Consider the following 10,720-nt stretch of genomic DNA (forward strand, 5'->3'; position numbering starts at 1 on the left):
ATGACCATGGTTGCAGAGATTGCCATTGCGACCGGGCCCGGCAGGTTAGGGCCCCCCCCCCCCCCCCCGCCGATCAGCAGCTGGCTCCTCGCTGTGAGAGAGGAGCTGCGATGTTGGGTCGCAGAGCACGCGGCCGCTATATGACCCGTGAGTTAGGGGGGCCTGGTGTCAGTAGCAGCGACACCGAGCCCCCTCACCCGACATCGCACACAGCCAGCGCCGCTCGATGCTTCATCAATCTACCCCTGTGACTGAGCGGGACGTCAATCCTGCGCAACTGCTGTGCTGAGGCATGCAGAGCACAGGATGGGAGGACTCTGACCAGAGCAGTGGGGGAATGAGGAGAGAAGAGGTGAGGACAGCGCAGCGGTGAAACGAGGCAGGTAAATATTTATTGTTTTTTGTGTGTTTTTTGTTTTTGTTCTGTTTTGGGGGGTTTTAAATCAGTGAGTACACGGTGGCCAGAGGCCTTGGGGGCTGCATTACACATGGAGGCCTGGGGGGCTGCATTATACATGGTGGCCTGGGGAGCTGCATTATACATGGAGGCCTGGGGGGTTGCATTATACAACATGAAGGACACCTTATACATGGACTATAGGGGTGGATTATACATGGAGGTCTATGGGGATGCATTATACAACATGAAGAACACCTTATACATGGACTATAGGGGTGCATTATACATGGAGGTCTATGTGGATGCATTATACAACATGAAGGTTTATGGGGCTGCATTATAATACATAAAGGACTATGAGGGCTACATTATAATATATGGAGGACTATGGGGGCTAGTTTATACATGGACTATGGGGGTGCATTATAATATATGGAGAACAATGGGGGTACATTCTAATATATGAAAGGTTTGTGGGACCCTTTATACTATATGGAAGGCTATGTGGGGGCAATTATTGTATTTGTTGAACTATATACAAGGGGGGACAAAGATACAAGCATAGGATGGGAACGTTTTGTGTTGAGGGGAAAAAGGCTCTTTCCCTCAGCACCCAGCTTTCCCATGCTCTGATATGGGAAAGCTGGGTGCTGAGGGAAACATGTATAGCAGAACATGGGGAAGCTGGGTGCCAAGGACAAGATAGATATAAGAACATAGGAAAGTGGGTGCTGATAGAGGGATTTCAGATCATGGGAATCCTGGGTGCTGAGGGTAAGAGCCAAGTGTAAGGGGTACGTTGCATGCTGCGACATCGCAGGCCGATGCTGCGATGCCGAGCGTGATAGTACCCGCCCCCGTCGCAGCAGCGATATCCTTGTGATAGCTGCCGTAGCGAACATTATCGCTACGGCAGCTTCACATGGACTCACCTGTCCTGCGACCGTCGCTCTGGCCAGCGACCCGCCTCCTTGTTAAGGGGGCGGGTCGTGCGGCGTCATAGCGACATCACACGCCTTGCAGCCAATCGGAGCTGAGGGGCGGAGATGAGTGGGATGTAAATATCCCGCCCATCTCCTTCCTTCCGCCGGTAGGAGATGTTCCTCGCTCCTGCGGCTTCACACACAGCGATGTGTGCTGCCGCAGGAGCGAGGAACAACATCGGACTGTCGCGTCAGCGTAATTATGGATTACGCCGACGCTGCACCGATGATACGATTACGACGCTTTTGCGCTCGTTAATCGTATCATCGAGCCTTTACACACTACGATGTCGCATGCGATGCCAGAAGTGCGTCACTTTTAATTTGACCCCACCAACATCGCAGCTGCGATGTCGTAGTGTGCAAAGTACCCCTAAGTGTCATTATCCCATACCCCAAGTGTCGGTGTACGTGGAGGGGGGTGCCAAGGTCCAAACTTTGCACGGGGGCCCATCAAACTCTAGTTACGCCACTGCTCCCAATATTTATAATAGACGTTAATGTAAAGGCTAGAAAACACATGTAACACTCCTGGATGTCTTTTGAGTGTTTTGTACGTGTTTTCCCTATAAAAAAAAACAACTTTAACAATTAAAACTAAGATTAATGGATTTAAGAAAACTATGAAAAATCAGCAAACAAAAAAAAGTTAAAAAGAGTATCAATAGAAAAAGTCTAAGAAAATGTTTAACATAATTCAGAAAATGTTAACAAAATCGTTATAAGGAAGAAAAAAAATAGCTGAGAAAATTGTCTGTCACTAAATATTCCACTCCATAGCTGACAGATATCTGTCAGATAAAAAAAAAGATGTCACGCTCCATAGGATTTTGATAAGTGCAATATTCATCCTTAAAAGCAATGGTGGAACATGTTTGTATTTCTCCAATTCAGCATGAGGCCTAGGTTTTTTTTACATCCAGACTTTCTCCAGCGGCACTATTTCTAAAACGATATAAAATGCTAAATGCAGCATTGACAATGAGGTATAGTAAAAGAAAGCCCCTCTAAGGCCTTGTGCTCATGGGGGTTTTTTTCATGCTTTTTTTCCTTGCTTTTTTAAGCAATAAAAAGCAGGGGAAACGTGTGACGCCCTGGCGCCGCCAGGTGTCTCACACACAAGTAGGCCCCATATAACACCTTGCCTCACAGGGTTACACCGAGCCGACAAAACCCTAGTCACCTCCCCCAGGGTAGGAAAGGCACACCAGTGGGCGGGACCAGGCGGAAGGAGAACACCCACCTAGGGGTCTAGAGAAACCGGGGCGGGAAAAATAGCAGTTTTGGAGTATAGAGTTTGGAGTTTGGACAGTTGACAGTGAAGTTGGAGTTGGGTGGAGTTGAAAGGCGTCGGGGTTGGAGCCCCGGCGTACTGGCTAGGTGGCAGACGGTGGTCCGTGTCTGTCAGGAGACAGGAAGACGGCTGCGGAGATCCGAGGTGGACCGGGAGGGTAGGAGCCCGCTGGTACCGACACCGGAGAACCGACCTGGAAACCGTACACAGAGGGGGTACCTGGACCCTGAAGCAGAGATCGGAACCACCAGTTGAGGACAGGATTACAGGTCCTGTCTCACCCAAAGTCCCAAAAAGCAGACCGGCAGCCCAACGCGGGGGATAGGGCATCCGCCAGGGCCCCTTTAGATCCCACGGGTCAGCATCTGCGGGCAAGGCTCCTACCCGTAGTTCTGGGAGCGGACTCCCGTGTTCTATACCGAGAAGTCCAAGAAGAACTAAGAATAGTGCTGAGGAAAGTGACACAGACCATAACCCCGGGTGAGGGACCAGAATACATCCGACCACGGCGGCCGGCCACCAGCACCTTGGTTTACCATTGGACTTGTGTGATTCATTTGACTGTGAGTACACTGACATCCCCCGGTCTGACTGGGCGCGCCGGCCCCTGCAATCACCATCCTCAGCACAGAGAGACTGAGCCCTGGGGCGTCCACCCCTACCCATGGAGGGGTTAACATCGAGCTGCTATCCCGTCGCCCACGGGTGCTCCCCAACAGCAGCAGTGGTGCTATATCTCCCACACCATGGGTGGCGTCACCAAGTGATTACAGCAATCCCCGTATATATACGTCCCCTTTTATTTGAAGTGTCCGCACGACCCCCAGGTCCGGAGAGTCCATCGAGCCACATTGCGGATCCGGATCCGAGCAGCCCGACTGCTGGCGTAGGGGCGGCACAAATGCATTCCAGCAAAGTCTATGAGAATCGTGACGTGCTGTGCCCACAGTGCTTCTTTTTTCCCTGCTTTTTTTTGTTGCTGAAAAAAGAAGCGGCATGTCAATTGTTCCTGCTTTTTTCCCCGCTTTTTTCCCCTATCTCAATAAATAAAAAGAAGCATGAAAAGAAGCACAAAAATAGCAGCTTTTTTTGTGCTGAAAAAAAAAGCACTGTGGGCACATAGCCAAGATGACAGAGAAGTAGATTTGATTGATTATATGGCCTATTTGCAATGGTCGTAGTACTATTATGATTATCTAGCACAGTTGATTATCACATATAGCTAGGACTGGCCTTTTTTCTTTAACATTAGAACAAGGAGAAAGCAATGGGGAGATCTATGAAACTATCTACAAAAAAACTGAACGTTTTCCCATGTCTACCAATCACAGCTTAGCTTCCTTTTTACCAGAGCTGTTTAAAAATGAAAGCTGTGCTGAGATTGTTTGCTATATACAAAAAGCACAGATTTTCTTGTAGACAGTTTAGATATATGAGGCCCACTGTCTAAAAGAAAAACTGTTTGCTACCCATGGCAACCAATCATGGCACAGCTTATATTTCATATTCCATTCTGGAAATTAAAGTTATGCAACTTCTCTTGAGTACACATATGTATGTGTATGTGTATGTGTATGTGGAAAACTACTTTTTGGGCGCACGACGGGGCTCAGAAGGGATGGAGCGCTATTTGAATTTTGGAGAACCATTTTGGCTGGAATAGATTGCAGATGTTATGTCACATTTGAAGATCCCCTGATATACCAAAACAGGAGAAACCCACTCAAGTGACCCCATTTTGAAAACTACACTTCTCAAGGAATTCAATTACGGGATAGTGAGCAATTTTAACCCTCAGGCGATTTACAGAATTGTATGACGTTGTGCGTTGTGAGTAAATTATAAAATCCCATTTTTTTCCACTAAAATGTTTATTTGGCCCCAAATTTTTAATTTTCAAAAGGGGTAATAGGAAAAAATGAATGGTACACTTTGTTAGGCAATTTCTCCTGAGTATGTCAATACCCCATGTGTTATCAAAACCTACTTTTCAGGCACAGTGCAAAGCTCAGAAGAAAAGGGGTGCCATATTGGAATGCAGATTCTGCTGAAATGGTTTGAGGGTGGTGCCATGTCACATTGGCAGAGCCCCTAACGTGCCATAAAAATAGCAGAAGTTACATCACTTTACAAACTACCCCCCTCAATGAATTTATCTAGGGGTGCAGTGAGCATGTTAACACCACATGTGCCTCACAGAATGTTATACCATTGGGTGATGAAGAACGAATAAATTACATTTTAGCACTAAAATGTTGTTTAAACCATACGTTTTAAATTTTTATAAGAGCTAATAAGAAAGATGCACCACTCAATTTGTTGTGTTACTTCTCTTGAGTGCACCAATACCCTACTTGTAATCGGGAACTACTTTCAGGTACACTGAGAAGCTCAGAAGGGAAGAAGCGCTGTTGTGAATGTCAGTTATGCTTTGGCTGCTGGGAGGCTCCCTCTTGTGGCCAGGAATGGTTTGGACATAGACCAGGTGTGTTGAGCAATGGGCGTTTCCATTGCTAACTCTCTGCTTATTTAAATCCTGGTCTGATAGCAGGCTATACCGGATGTCAGTTGTTCTTTGTTCGCCAGCCTGCATCATTCTGCTCCACACCACATCTACCCCAGATAAGTGCTTTGCTCTTTATTTGTTGTTTGGTTCTTTTACTCTTATCTGAGTTTGTCATTTGCTGTGGTTGTTTTCTGTTTATTTGTATGCAGGGATTTTCTCTCTCAGTTGCTTAGCTGGGAAACTCCCTGCAGTTATGTTTGGAGTATAGCTCCTTTAAGTCCATGTGTTTGTGGCTTTTTGAATTTGTAATGATTCTTGTTTTCTGTTCATTGGTATGACAAGAGCGCCTGGTATAGGACGGAGTGCAGATCGTGCGATCTGAGGGCCTTTTTGTACTATCAGGAATTTGGAATTCTGCAGGGTTTTTCTCTGGCCACCATCAGCCCCTTTCCTGTCCTTTCCTATTTTAGTCAGTGGGGGCCTCACCTTTTGCTAATCCTATCATCTATCTGTGTATTGTGTTTTCCTATATCACCGCAGTCTTTGAATGTGGGGGGCTTGCTATTCTTTATCTATTTTCTGAGGCAGAGAGTTATTCATTTTTCCTTCCTTTAGGATAGCTAGTTCTCCGGCTGGGTTGCACAGGTTGTTAGTTCACCCCTCGGCTACTTCTAGTGTTGATGGTTAGTAAGGGGATGGCGGCCAGATTAGTTGCCAATGCTCTTGTCACCTTTTACCAATGATTTGTGGTGGTCTTCCATGGTTCCGGATCATAACAAAGCGCCATATTATAGGACAGGTTTTGCAATTCTGGTTTGAGGGTGCCATGTTATATTGTCAGAGTCCTTTAGGTGAACCCCCCCCATAAGTGACCCCATTTTACAAACTACATCTCTCAATTCATCTAGGGGTGCAGTGATCATATTGACACCACAGGTTTGTCACATAATTTTATACCATTGGGCTGTGAATAAAACAATAATTACATTTTTACCACAAAAAAAATAGTTTTAGCCCTAGATTTTACATTTTCACATAGGGATATGTGTAATAATGGTACCAAAATGTTTCACACAATATCTGCTGAACATGGCAATACCCCATATGTGACTATACAGTACTGCTTAGCCACATGAAGACACTTGAGAGGGAAGAAGCGTTATTTGACTCTTGGTACACAGATTTTCCTAGAATAGATTGTAGACTCCATGTAAAGAGCCTCTAAGTGCCAAAACAAGCAGAGACCCCCCCACACACGTTACCCCCATTTTGGAAATTACACCCCTCTGGGAATTTATCTACAGGTGTAGTAACGATTTTGACTCCAGTGGTGTTTTCCATGAACAAGCATTAATGCATGTTGTCATGCTAAACATGTGGACTCTAAATGTTGTTTACACACACTGTGGGGCTCAGAAGGGAGGGGAACAGCACAGAATTTGCTGCATTTTAGGGGGCAAGGTGACATTTCACTTTTCCAAATTCTTTTTTACCAGTAACATGTAAATGCCCTATATTTCTGTTACCCTAGACAGATCTGAGTGGGGACTTGTTGGTTTTGTGGATTAAGTTGAAGCTTTTATTGAGAACATTTTACATAGAATTTTGGATCACATTTCTCCTGTGCTCCATGCTGAGCACTTACATTGATGGTTTCCAACTAAATCTCCAAATGATGTGATTCAGACGAAACACTATAATGAGGCAGTAGATTTTCTCTGCACTGCATCTGGCCTCTGTTCAGCGGTGTCCTTCTTTTCAAAAGTGCACAAAGCTGTGGTTGGATGCGCTTTTATGCACATTTAAAAAATAGACATCACCGGATCATAGGACAGAGTCCAAGGTGACTCCATCTGCCCAAGGGGTTCCATGTGAATCATGTATTTCAAAGATTTACACGGAAACCACAATATAAGTGCTTAGCGTACAGCGCAGGATTAATGTGAGCTGAGTCTTACTGCAATCTTTAGGAGGAAGAATGAACAAATCAACAGCAGTTTAAAAAAAATTGTATTTATTTTTTTTGTAGTATTTACCTTGTGGTATAAGTGATTACACACCTTTTTTCTTAGGGTCAGTGCAATTGCAGCGATACCAGTTTTCTATAGTTTTTTATGTTTGGCTATTATCACATACTTTGTAAATATTTTTTTTACCCAAAAAGTTTTGCACCACTATATTTTGAAAGCTAAAATTTTTCTAGATTTCTGCTGACAGTCATGTGAGGGCTTGTATTTTACGGTATGAGTTGACTTTTTTTTGAGTACCATTTTCGGGAACATAACATTTTTTGATCCCCTTCTATTTCAATGTTTGGGAGGCAGAATGAACATAAAACAGCAATTCAGGGATTAATTATTTTTTGGTTATTTATTTTTTATGCCGTTCAGCTTGTGGTAAAATTAATAAGATGCCTTTATTAATTGTTCAGTACGATTACAGCGATATCACATTTATGGTTTTTGTTATGTTTGGATGTGTTTACACAATAAAACAATTTTCTTAACTAAATAGTTGTCTGCATTCCTGGCTTGCTTTTTGTGGGACAAAATGACGTTTTCCGTTTTCAGCTATATCATTTTTATTTACATTCGACTTTTTATCACATTTTATTGAACTTTTTTTTAGCGATATATTTTTATAATTTTTCGAACTTTTTTTTTTTTTTTACTTTTTACATAGTCCCTCTATAGGACATCAACTTCCCTTCCCTTATCACTGATCTTATACTCTGCAATGCTTTTGTACCAGTCACCCGCTGTAATGGGACCCGTCAACCTCAAATAAGTTGAGAGAAGCCACCGATGTTTGGAAAATGTCCTTTCTAAAAGTTGCTCCTTCAGTAGTGAGGAGCCCAGACTGAGCATTCTGCTCCAAGCCACAGGCCCCGTGAAAGAAGAAAAAGGAAGAAGGTAGTGGTGGTGTCTTGTCGCCAGAAATGAAGTCCCGGGTAGACTGACTGAATATTGTGTTAGTTGCTCCTACTTGTACCCAAAGTGGAACAAGCCCCCCCCCAGGTGGCTGGCTTCAGTGACCGGGAAAGTCCCATGCTTCATGATGGCCACCGCCCTATCTACTCTGGCCCATCCCCCCAGTAGGAAGGCACCTGACTGTATGTAAAGTGTGAATGTGCAACACCGGTAAATAACCTCTCCTTACTCGAGGTGAATACCGCAGCTTAATTAAGGTGCAGTACTCTGTGGCGACTGGAGCCTCAGGGGCGCCACATTAGTTCTGATTATGAGCCGTCGCAATCATTCTGCTGTACATGTACAGCAGCTTACAGGAACGCACTTGTTGAAGCGCAGGGCCTGGGTGCAGCTGCCCCCTACTATTTATGCACCACCTTGAAATATAACATTTGTCCTTCAATGTCTATTTAGACGTTGTTTCTTTGTTTCTTCCCCTGTTAGTTGGTAAAGTATGTGTATCTGATACTTATAGGGTTATTCCCAAAATAGTAAATTATTTCCTATGCATAGGATAGGGAATAAATTACTGATCACTGGGGGTCTGAATGACAAGCCTTGACTTGATTCCAAGACTGGGGCTCTGTAGGCCAAGAACTCTCTAGAGCCCCTCTCGAATCATGAGCTCCCCAGTGAATAAGCCTATAATGAATCTTTAATGTTGGTTGAAATAATATTTAATGCAGTAACCATATATTTAGCAATTATCTCCAGGTTTAAAATATTAAATAAATAAAAAATCAGAAACTAATCAGTGAATAAATTGTCAGTGATTTTTTTTTTTATACAAATTTGAGAAACTCTTCTTTGCCAGTTAACATGGAAAGTTACAGTAGCTTCCTTAAATCTGTAATCCTTTGCATGCATATCAGATCATCTTATGATGAAGTGAGGCTTACAATCCTATGAAAAGGGGACATCAGAGGATAAAACGGTATTATAGTATGCTGTATCAATTCAAATAAAGGAAGATGCTTCCAAACATGTGCTTCTGGGATATCTCTCCATAATGTAGGTTCACAAGGTGGCTGCCAACTAGAATGTAGGATTTGTATTCAGCTGCCGACTTTCTTCAAGGAATACATTAATAGGCTTTAATGTGCTTATGTTTTTGTCTGAAGGGTATTTCTTGTAGTATTAATTCTCTTCTCTTGAAGATTCGATGTACTGGTTTTTCAATTCTTCAGTAGAACAATGAGTGAGATGTAGAAATATCTTTTCCAGTACATTTTACTTCATTTGTGTTAATTGGAATAAGTCAGGAACTGTGTTCTTGTGGATTAATAGACTTCAACATCTGGTCCCCGAAGTCCTCTAAACCCAGTTCTTCTTGAAAGCCGGTCTCGGTAGTCCTCCAAAGCCAGATGAAATAGGCTACAGATAATCAAGTAGACAAAGTGTTTGTTTTTTCCTTTTAGTTTACAGCATTTTATATGTTACTGCATAGTAATAAAGCTGAGTGTTTATTCTATATGATAAATACATTTCATGGGCAAAAGTATTAGGATACCTACACAATACACTTACAGAGGCTTTTATGGCATCCCATTCTAAACACATAAGTGATTATGTAATAATAATAATAGGAATAATAAAATTCAAATTATTAGGGCAATATTTTATTTTCATATCACAATCTTTATTAAAAAAAACAAAATCAGTCGGTAATGCAATTTTTCCTCTAGCTACAGGAGCAATTTTAAGTCTCACTCTCACTAGCGTATAAATAATCTCTTCGATACTCATCCCGAAAAGTGGGACAAGTGTCATGCATATGTAATTGTGGATATCATGAAATGCATTTTTAACATTAGAATACTCTTGTACATTCTTGCTAGTTGTCAGAAATAATAACGCAATCAAATCTAAACAGATAGATAGATAAATAGATAAATAGATAGATAGATAGATAAATAGATAGATAGATAGATAGATAGATAGTGTTACGGGGGAACCGGCAGATTAGGAGCAGGGGGTATATATCCTAATTGCCAGTCAGGGCCCACCGTGCTCCAGATGACAAAGGATCTTCTGGCACCTGAGGGTTAGGCGGAGACTAAAGAGCTGGATGGCTCTGAAATAACCCAGGAAACCTGGGAACCGGTCACGTGTGTAGGAACACGTCAGACCGGACGACAACCCAGTTAGCGTTTCGGTGGAGTTGGCGCAATCCTGACCCCGTGTGCAGGGAACACGTCAGGCCGGATGGTGACCAGGTAGCGTTGACCGAGAAGACTGCTGCGACAGCGCCCTGTTGGCCACGTGTGTCAGACACGACAGACCGAGCGGTCCTTTGATTAGCGGCTCTGGTCACTACGCGAATGGCCACGTGTGTAGAGGACACGTCAGGCCAAGAGATCACACCAGTAGCGTTGACTGGGAAGTCAAGGAGGATAATAGATTCACACACCTAATCCTGGAACACCCTGTTAACTCCACAGGGGTCCTGGGGTACACTGTCCATGCGCGTAGAAGGCACAACCAGACAGGTGGCGCAGCAGGTGCTCTGTCCGTGTGCGTAGGGGGCACAATTGGACAGGAGGCGCAGCAGCCGCAGCCCAGTTAACT

This window comes from Anomaloglossus baeobatrachus, chromosome 3 (assembly GCF_048569485.1).
Source record: "Anomaloglossus baeobatrachus isolate aAnoBae1 chromosome 3, aAnoBae1.hap1, whole genome shotgun sequence".
NCBI lineage: Eukaryota > Metazoa > Chordata > Amphibia > Anura > Aromobatidae > Anomaloglossus > Anomaloglossus baeobatrachus.